The following is an 8,228-nucleotide window of genomic DNA, read 5'->3' as shown; positions in this document are numbered from 1 at the left end:
AGGTCCATCCCACAATATGTGGGAATTATGGGAGCTACAATTCAGGATGAGATTTGGGTGGAGACACAGCCAAACCATATCAGAAGGATTTTCTTTAAATTTCTTCTGTATGGTTGTAGAGCTTTCATGCACTCAGAAGTCAGCCCTGCTTCCAACTCAGGTGACAAATGTAATACTGAATATGCTAGCTCATTCTACAGTCTACTTAGTTTCTTTTCAAAAAAGTTATCTGGCTTAAACTAGGGAATAAATGCCACTGATGTCATTCATTCTGTCGGGATTGGTCCTGTTAGCCTGCAGATAGACTTTTAAATAATTATCCTGACTACTGTTCTACAACCCCTTTCCCAGAAGCCTGCTAAATAAACCTGAAACCTTTTCTAACACATCTAAGTCACCTCCTTTGACTATGCAAGACTTCCAGTGGTGTCTTCTAATCTTGGTTATCTACCAATAAAATTATGTTCTCCAGAAATCATTTATAATTTTAGTTTCAATTCTGCTGACAGCATCACATCCTATTTGCCATGCAGTTATGGATTTTATTTTTCTTTATAAAACAACTATCTGTCATTTCTTTTTTTTTTTTTTTTTTTTGAGACGGAGTTTCGCTCTTGTTACCCAGGCTGGAGTGCAATGGCGCGATCTCGGCTCATCGCAACCTCCGCCTCCTGGGTTCAGGCAATTCTCCTGCCTCAGCTTCCCGAGTAGCCGGGACTACAGGCACGCGCCACCATGCCCAGCTAATTTTTTTTGTATTTTTAGTAGAGACGGGGTTTCACCATGTTGACCAGGATGGTCTCGATCTCTTGACCTCGTGATCCACCCGCCTCGGCCTCCCACAGTGCTGGGATTACAGGCTTGAGCCACCGCGCCCGGCCCAACTATCTGTCATTTCAATACAATGGGCAAAGAAAAACCCACTTGCTAAGGTCACCATCTTTGAACTATCAGCTGTGTATTTGGATTCTCAGTTGGGAGTTTATACTTGAATTGTGGACCTACAAAATAAGTATTTGTTATCTACTGTACATTTAAATGTTTATTTAACTAGTTTACCATTCTCTGGAGTGATTCATATGCCTAATTGTTAATCTTTAGAAAGATTCTAATCTTACTGAGAAAATTACAAAGGTGAGTCTCATAGAAATTATCTTTTGAGCTGTGACACTTCCAAAAATGTGAAGGTCAGTTAATTTCAGGCTCAAGACTGAATCTGGCACCTAAGTCACAGATTTCAATATAGCTAGAAATATTAAAATGATAAAAATACCCCTGATACTTATCTTTTAACAACAATATTAATGACAACAAAAAGTTAGGCTTCTTAAGTACATCTAATGTTCCAGTAAAATCTAAACAATTGAGATCATTGAAAGGGTTTGGCTCTGTGTCCCCACTCAAATCTCATCTGGAACTGCAATCCCCACATGTCAAGGAAGGGACCTGGTGGAAGGGGACTGAATCATGGAGACAGTTCCCCTTTCCTCTTCTTATGATAGTGAGGGAGTTCTCACAAGATCTGGTTGTTTGATTAGTGTCTGGCATTTCCCCTGCTCAGTTTCTCTCTCGCCTGCTGCCATGTGAGACATGCCTTGCTTCCCCTTCACCTTCTGCCACAATTAAAGTTTCCTGAGGCCTCCCAGTCATGTAGAACTGTGAGTCAATTAAACTTATTTACTTTATAAATTACTCAGTCTCAGGTAGTATCTTGATGTTAGTGCAGTGTGAGTCTAGAATAATATAATCATTTTTATAATATGCAATATAATATATAACCTAATTATTATATATAATTACTTAATAATATGTATTACATTTGTATGCTAATTTGCCTTAATAAAAATCAAAGGGAATTCTCAACTTTGTTATCTGTTCCTTTACCACCTTTGAGAAAAATTATCTGTATAAAAAATTACCTGATTATTTTTCCTCTAAAGTTACTGGCCATATGTTCTTTTAATCTCACAATTAGAGGCAGTCTTCTATTACTTTGCAGTCAGCGAGAATGTTAGGCACTGACCTTCTCAGATTGCTCTGAAATCACAAGAAGTACACTTTGCAAAGACAGTAGCTCTAGCATCTCTATCTTGTTCAGTTCAATATTTTTTAGTAAATCAAAATATAAAGTACATTTTCTGTTTCTTTTGTGTTACTCTATCCTGAGTCAGAATAAAATATGGGTGTTTTTTCTTTGTTTCCTAGAAAAATCTATCTATTTCACTAAAGCACTTTTTTAATAAGGCAAAGTAATATATGATTGGAAATTTTCTCAGTTTCCAGCACATATTAAGATTCCTTTTACATGCCTCAAAATATACTTTAAATCTTATCTAAGGGCAAATTAACTGTGGCACTAAATCTAATCTTCCACAATCAACTGGTTAAAAAAATTTCAATGTGGGTAATTAATCATTTTTAGTTTTCCTGATGAAAAAAGCAATATATATCAGATCAGATAGTATAAACATTTTATTTCACAGGTAATTCATTTTACTGAATAGATTAAATCAAACTGCTAGTGAATGCAGTGTCCAATACTGCAATAAAAGTGTTTGCATATGAAATATTGAAGGAAGAGCTTAGGTGGATTGACGTGGGCTAAGATACACGCTGCATCAACACTGATGTAAGGACATTTATTAACAGCTAGTTTTCAGTTTTGTGCATTTGGGAACTTGATTTTGTTTTTTCATCTAGAGTACTCAAGCTAAAGATTATTAGTTCACATTAATCAAATTGACAGGGTTGTGAATAAAACCCCTATATGACAACACAATTATTTACTCTGAAAATATATCATTGCAAAGTAGATCCCAGTACTCCTATCAACTGGTTAGCATGTTCTCTTTCCAAAGGGGAAATCGAAGTTCAAAAGGCTGTTACATGAGTATAGACTTAGATTAAAGAAACAGTATTACTTTGATAATATCTTCCAAGGACATAATAGGTACTGAATATATGTTTGCTGAAATAACAAATTAATTAAATTATGAATCAATGATAACATCAAATTATAATCACTTGATGCAGTCATTCTATGGATAGGATTATCCTCCTAAGGGAATTGAATCATTGTATTTATTTATTTATATGATTTCTTCTCCTATTTTGCTAACCTGTGGGATCCCTGAGAGCAAAGACTTCCTCTTATGTATTTCTATATCACCAGTGCCCAGTAAAGTGCTGACAGTATTAGATTCTCAGTAATTTTTTTAAAAATTAAATTGAAATGAAATGTTTATATTAGCTAAATAAAAGAGCTTCATTCATTTAAGATGTTTAGGAAAATTTCCAGCTCCAAGGGACATGGGATTTTAAAGATATTGTTTACTAGGAAAAACCCTAGAGATGCTAACTTCATAAATCTTCTCATGTTCAAAGGATGACACTCTTATCAGAACACAAACTAGCATCTGAGTCTTATGTACTCATATAGTCTGGTCGATCTGGCTACGTTCTTTACAGTTACACAAGTCACTTTTGCCTGCTCCTTTAAAATTCTTACTCTTTCTTACCTATTCTTGCTTTGTTGCTACTGGAAATGTGACAATGAGATTGCAACTCTGCAGACTATCATCCAGCCATTGGATAAACTTACTATCTGTCTCAATTCTACTCTTTTCCTAGAATTCCTTTCAAACTAGGGGTCCAGGACACTACATTTGCTCAGCCAGCACCAACTTGACTTTTGTCTTCAATAAAAAAGTTCCTTAGCTGCTCTCTGCTATCCCAGCTTACGGCATCTTCATATCACTTGGAAATAAAATTAGTAGTAGAAATAGCTAACATTCATTGAGCATTTGTCCCTCTACTACAGCATGTGCCTAAGTTTATTCTCTCCTGTCTTTTCCTATACCTAGCCCTCTACAAAATTCCACATAAAAACACCAATATTTGCTGAATCAGTCATTAAATTAATAAATAAATTGATCAAATAATAAACAAATAATGATGTCTGTTCCTGGATAAGCCTTTCACTTGGGCAGACCTGGCTTTCTCCTTTATATCCTTTTTCCCTCAGTTCCAAGAAAACCAACTTCTTGCCTTTTTTGCCCCTAGAATTCAGGCAGACTATCTCCCTTCTGTTCTGACACATCTAATGCACTAATAGATTTCTTACAGTAGGCATTGAGGAAAACACCTATTTTATGGACAGGACTTTAAAACCATATTTTTTAGGTAATCTTATCTAAAAATGGGCAAATTATCTGAAGAGATACTTCTTAAAACCAAATAAATGAATGTCCAATAAGCACATAAAAAATGCTCAACATCACTAATCATAATGCATATGCAAAACAAAACCACAGTGTGATACCATCTCACCCCAGTTAAAATGGCTATTATCAAAAAGATAAAAAATAACATGCTCATAGGGACATGGAGTAAGAGGAACTGCTATACACTTTTGGAAGGAATGAAAATTAGTACAGCCACTGTGGAAAACAGTAAGGAGGTTCTTCAAAAAACTAAAAATAAATGTGCCGTATGTTCCAGCAGTCACACTGCTGGGTATATATCCAAAAGAAAAATAGTACATTGAAAAGACACCTGCAATCCCATGTTTATTTGAGCAAAATTCATAATAGCCAAGATATGAGTTCAACGTAAGTGTCCATCAACAGATGAATGAATAAAGAAAATGGATATTATTTAGCCATAAAAAAGAAGGAAACTGGCTGGCTGTGGTGGCTCACACCTGTAATCCTAGCACTTTGGGAGGACAAGGAAGGCAGATTGCCTGAGCTCCTGAGTTTGACAACAGCCTGGGGAACATGGTGAAACACTGTCTCTATGAAAAATACAAAAAACAAAAAATTACACATGCCTGTAGTCCCAGCTACTTGGGAGGCTGAATCAAGAGAAACACTTGAACCTGGAAGGCAAAGGTTGTAGGAGCCAAGATTGCGCCACTGCACTTTGGGCTGGACAACAGAGCAAGACTCCCTCTCTCCCCCACCTACCTCCACAAAAAAGAAGGAAATCCTATCATTTGCAGAAACATAGAAGGCATTGGAGGACATTTTTTAAGTAAAATAAGCCAGTAATAGAAAGACAAATACTGCATATTCTGACTTATATGTGGGAACTAAAAAAGTTGATCTCATGTTGGTGGAGAGTATAATGATGGTTACTAGAGGTTGGGAATGAGAGCAGGGAAGGGCTTGAAGAGAGGTTAGTTAATGGATTAAAAAAACCACAGTTAGAAAGAATAAATTCTAGTGTTCAATAGCATATTAGGCCAACTATAGCTAACAGTAATTTATTAGTAATTTACTGTACATTTCAAAACAGCTAGAAGAAAAGAATGTTCCCAAAACAAAGAAACTATAAATATTTTAAGTGGTGGATATACTGATGACCCTGTTTTAATCATTATCAGTGTATACATGTATCAAAATATCACGATATACCCCACAAATCTGTACAGTTCATGTATATCAAAACTATTGAAAAAGCACCTGCAAATACTTAATAAATGGGCAATTTTTTAAAATTAGCCTTTGGCATGACAACCCAAACAAGCTGAATAAGTTATTAAATTATTATTGTTGTTGTTTTTAACCCATCAGAGAGCAGAGAAAGTGAAGAACCCTAGTTAAACTAAATTACAGAAAGTGACAAGCCCTTCTTAGAGAAGAAGAGACACATGCTTGCTCTCATTTCTCATAGTATGAAAGGAGAGAAATCTGCTATTGAAGGAGAAAAGAAATCAGCCAAAACTTTAATGGGCTTCTAATGTCCATGAGCAAGTCTGCAGAGAGGTTACAATTTTAAGAAGACCCTACCAAAAATCAAGTTGGTACACACCCAATAACTCTTTCCCACAGGTCTCACAAGTAATACCATAACGGCTGCCCGTAGAGCTAAGAGATACTTCCCACGTTCATGAGACATCCTAATACTTAAGGCAGGCAACTTCAGAAAGCTGGAGGTAAGAGAAGCTGAGAGAAATCTCTCCAAGGCATTTCAAGCTTCACAGGGTACAGTGCAACTATCCTCCCAATGTTAAAGGCAGAGTGGGAAGTCACAGAGAGATTGCCTATAATGCAAAAAGTTAGTATCCCAAAAGCAGGCAGTGGAACTATCAACTAGAGACAGAATTTTCATGGTTGAGAAAGCTGGTGACTCTGCTGGAAAACACAAAGATATACCTGGAATCATGTCAGTATAGGGATGTTAGAATTATTAGAGAGGGACTACAGAAAGCTTAGAATAAAATACTCACTAACCTAGTGGAAAAGATGGGGTACATGTGTCATAAGTGGGAAATTTTAGTGGAGAAATGTAAACTCTGAAACAGAAATTAAAAAGGAATGACAGAAATGTAAAATAGGTTACCAAAAATGAAGAATTAAGTAAATAGGCTTAACAACTGGGCACAAAGGAAAAGATCAGTTCACTTGAAGCCAGGACAAGAGGAAAATAAACAAATTGGAATAAATAGAAAAAAAAGAGTAGAATATTTAATATCTGTAGGTCAACAGCAAACAGCATTCATGCAATAGTAGCTTCAGGAAGAAAGAGGAAATAAGAAATATTTGAAAAAAATCATTGAATGAAAACTTGACAAATTTTAAGAAAATTATCATCCTATAGATACTAGAAGATAAACCCAAAGCAGAATAAATACAAAGAAAAATCACAGCTAGGCACTTCATATGCAAAATACCAAAACCAAAGATAAAGGGCAGATTTTTTTTTTTTTTTTGAGATAAGGTCTCACTCTGTCACCCAGCTAAAGTAGTGCAGTGGTGCAATCATGGCTCACTGCAGCCTCAAACTCACAGGCTCAGGTGATCCACCAGCCTCAGCCTCTGAGTAGCTAGGACTACAGTCAGGAGCCACCACGCCCAGCTAACTTTTGTAATTTTAGTAGAGATGGAGTTTTCCCATGTTAGCCAAGCTGGTCTTGAACTCAAGTGGTCAACCTGCCCCACTGTCCCAAAGCTCTGGGATTACAGGAGTGAGCTGCCATGCTGATAAAGAACAGATCGTAAAAGCAGTCTGAGAAGAAAAAAAGATATATTACATAATACAAAAAAAAAAAAAAAACCAAGATGACTCACTTTTCATCAAAGAAATAAAAAAAGACAGAAAAAAAAATTCCTCCCTTAAAGTATAGAAAAAACCATTAATGTAGTATTTTATATTTGGCAGAAATATCTTTAATAAAAAGAACCCAGGATCTGCAAAAAGAATAATGAACATTAGAAACAGAAAATATTTTGGTAAAATATGGAATATCTCTATATTTATTTGTGTATCCTTTAAAATTTTTCAGTGTTAAAAAAAGAACATATTTGGGGTTTATAACATTTGTAGAAGTAAAATATAATGCAATTAGAGCACAGAAGTGAGATTATGCTGCTGTAAGATTCATGAATAACTATATAAATATGAAGATCATGATAAATTAAAGACACATAATATTCTGTGTTTTAGAGTACCCCTAAGCAAACACAGACACACACAAAGAGGGATAGATAAAAGGTAATAGGAGAGATAAAATGAAATACTAAATTGAGAAAATTAAAAGTGTTTAATTCAATCAAAACAAGACAGGAGAGGAAAAACAAATTTAAAATTAAATAAATAAAAAACAAATGGCACTATTTTATATTTGAATGCAACAATATATTAATTACATTAAGTGCAAGTGACCTAACCACAACAATTATTAGAGATTGTTAGACTGGATGAAAAGAATAAGGCCCAATAAATCCTCTTTACAAGAAACACAAAAGTCAAGGGTCAAAAGTAAAGGTTTAGAAAAAGGCACACATGCAATAAGTAAGTATAATAAATGTGATACAGCTTTACTGCCATTAGGTGAAGAAGACTTTGAGAGAGAGAGAGAAGGTAAGTTAAGATAAAGAGGAATACTAAAAAATGATAAAGTATCAACTCATCAAGAAGACATAATAATCCTAAATGCATATGCACACATCAGGAGACTTGAAAAATTCTAACCACCTACTTGAACAAATTAGAACTTAAGTATTACACTCAATACACATTATTTTCAAGTGCACATGGAACATTGGTAAGAGATGATATGCTGAGCCATGAAATAAGCCGCAAGTATAAATAAAATGATTGAAATTATGTAAAGTATATTCTTCAGCCACACAAGCATTAAATTAGAAATAAATAATAATGCCTAGGCACAGTGTCATGGGCCTGTAGTCCCAGCTATTCAGGGAGCTGAAACAGAAGGATCA

Source organism: Sapajus apella, unplaced genomic scaffold, assembly GCF_009761245.1.
Source record: "Sapajus apella isolate SASKATOON/1434 unplaced genomic scaffold, GSC_monkey_1.0 scaffold6, whole genome shotgun sequence".
NCBI classification, from domain to species: Eukaryota; Metazoa; Chordata; class Mammalia; order Primates; family Cebidae; genus Sapajus; species Sapajus apella.
The sequence above is the reverse complement of the archived record's forward strand: the minus strand, read 5'-3'. Positions refer to the sequence as shown.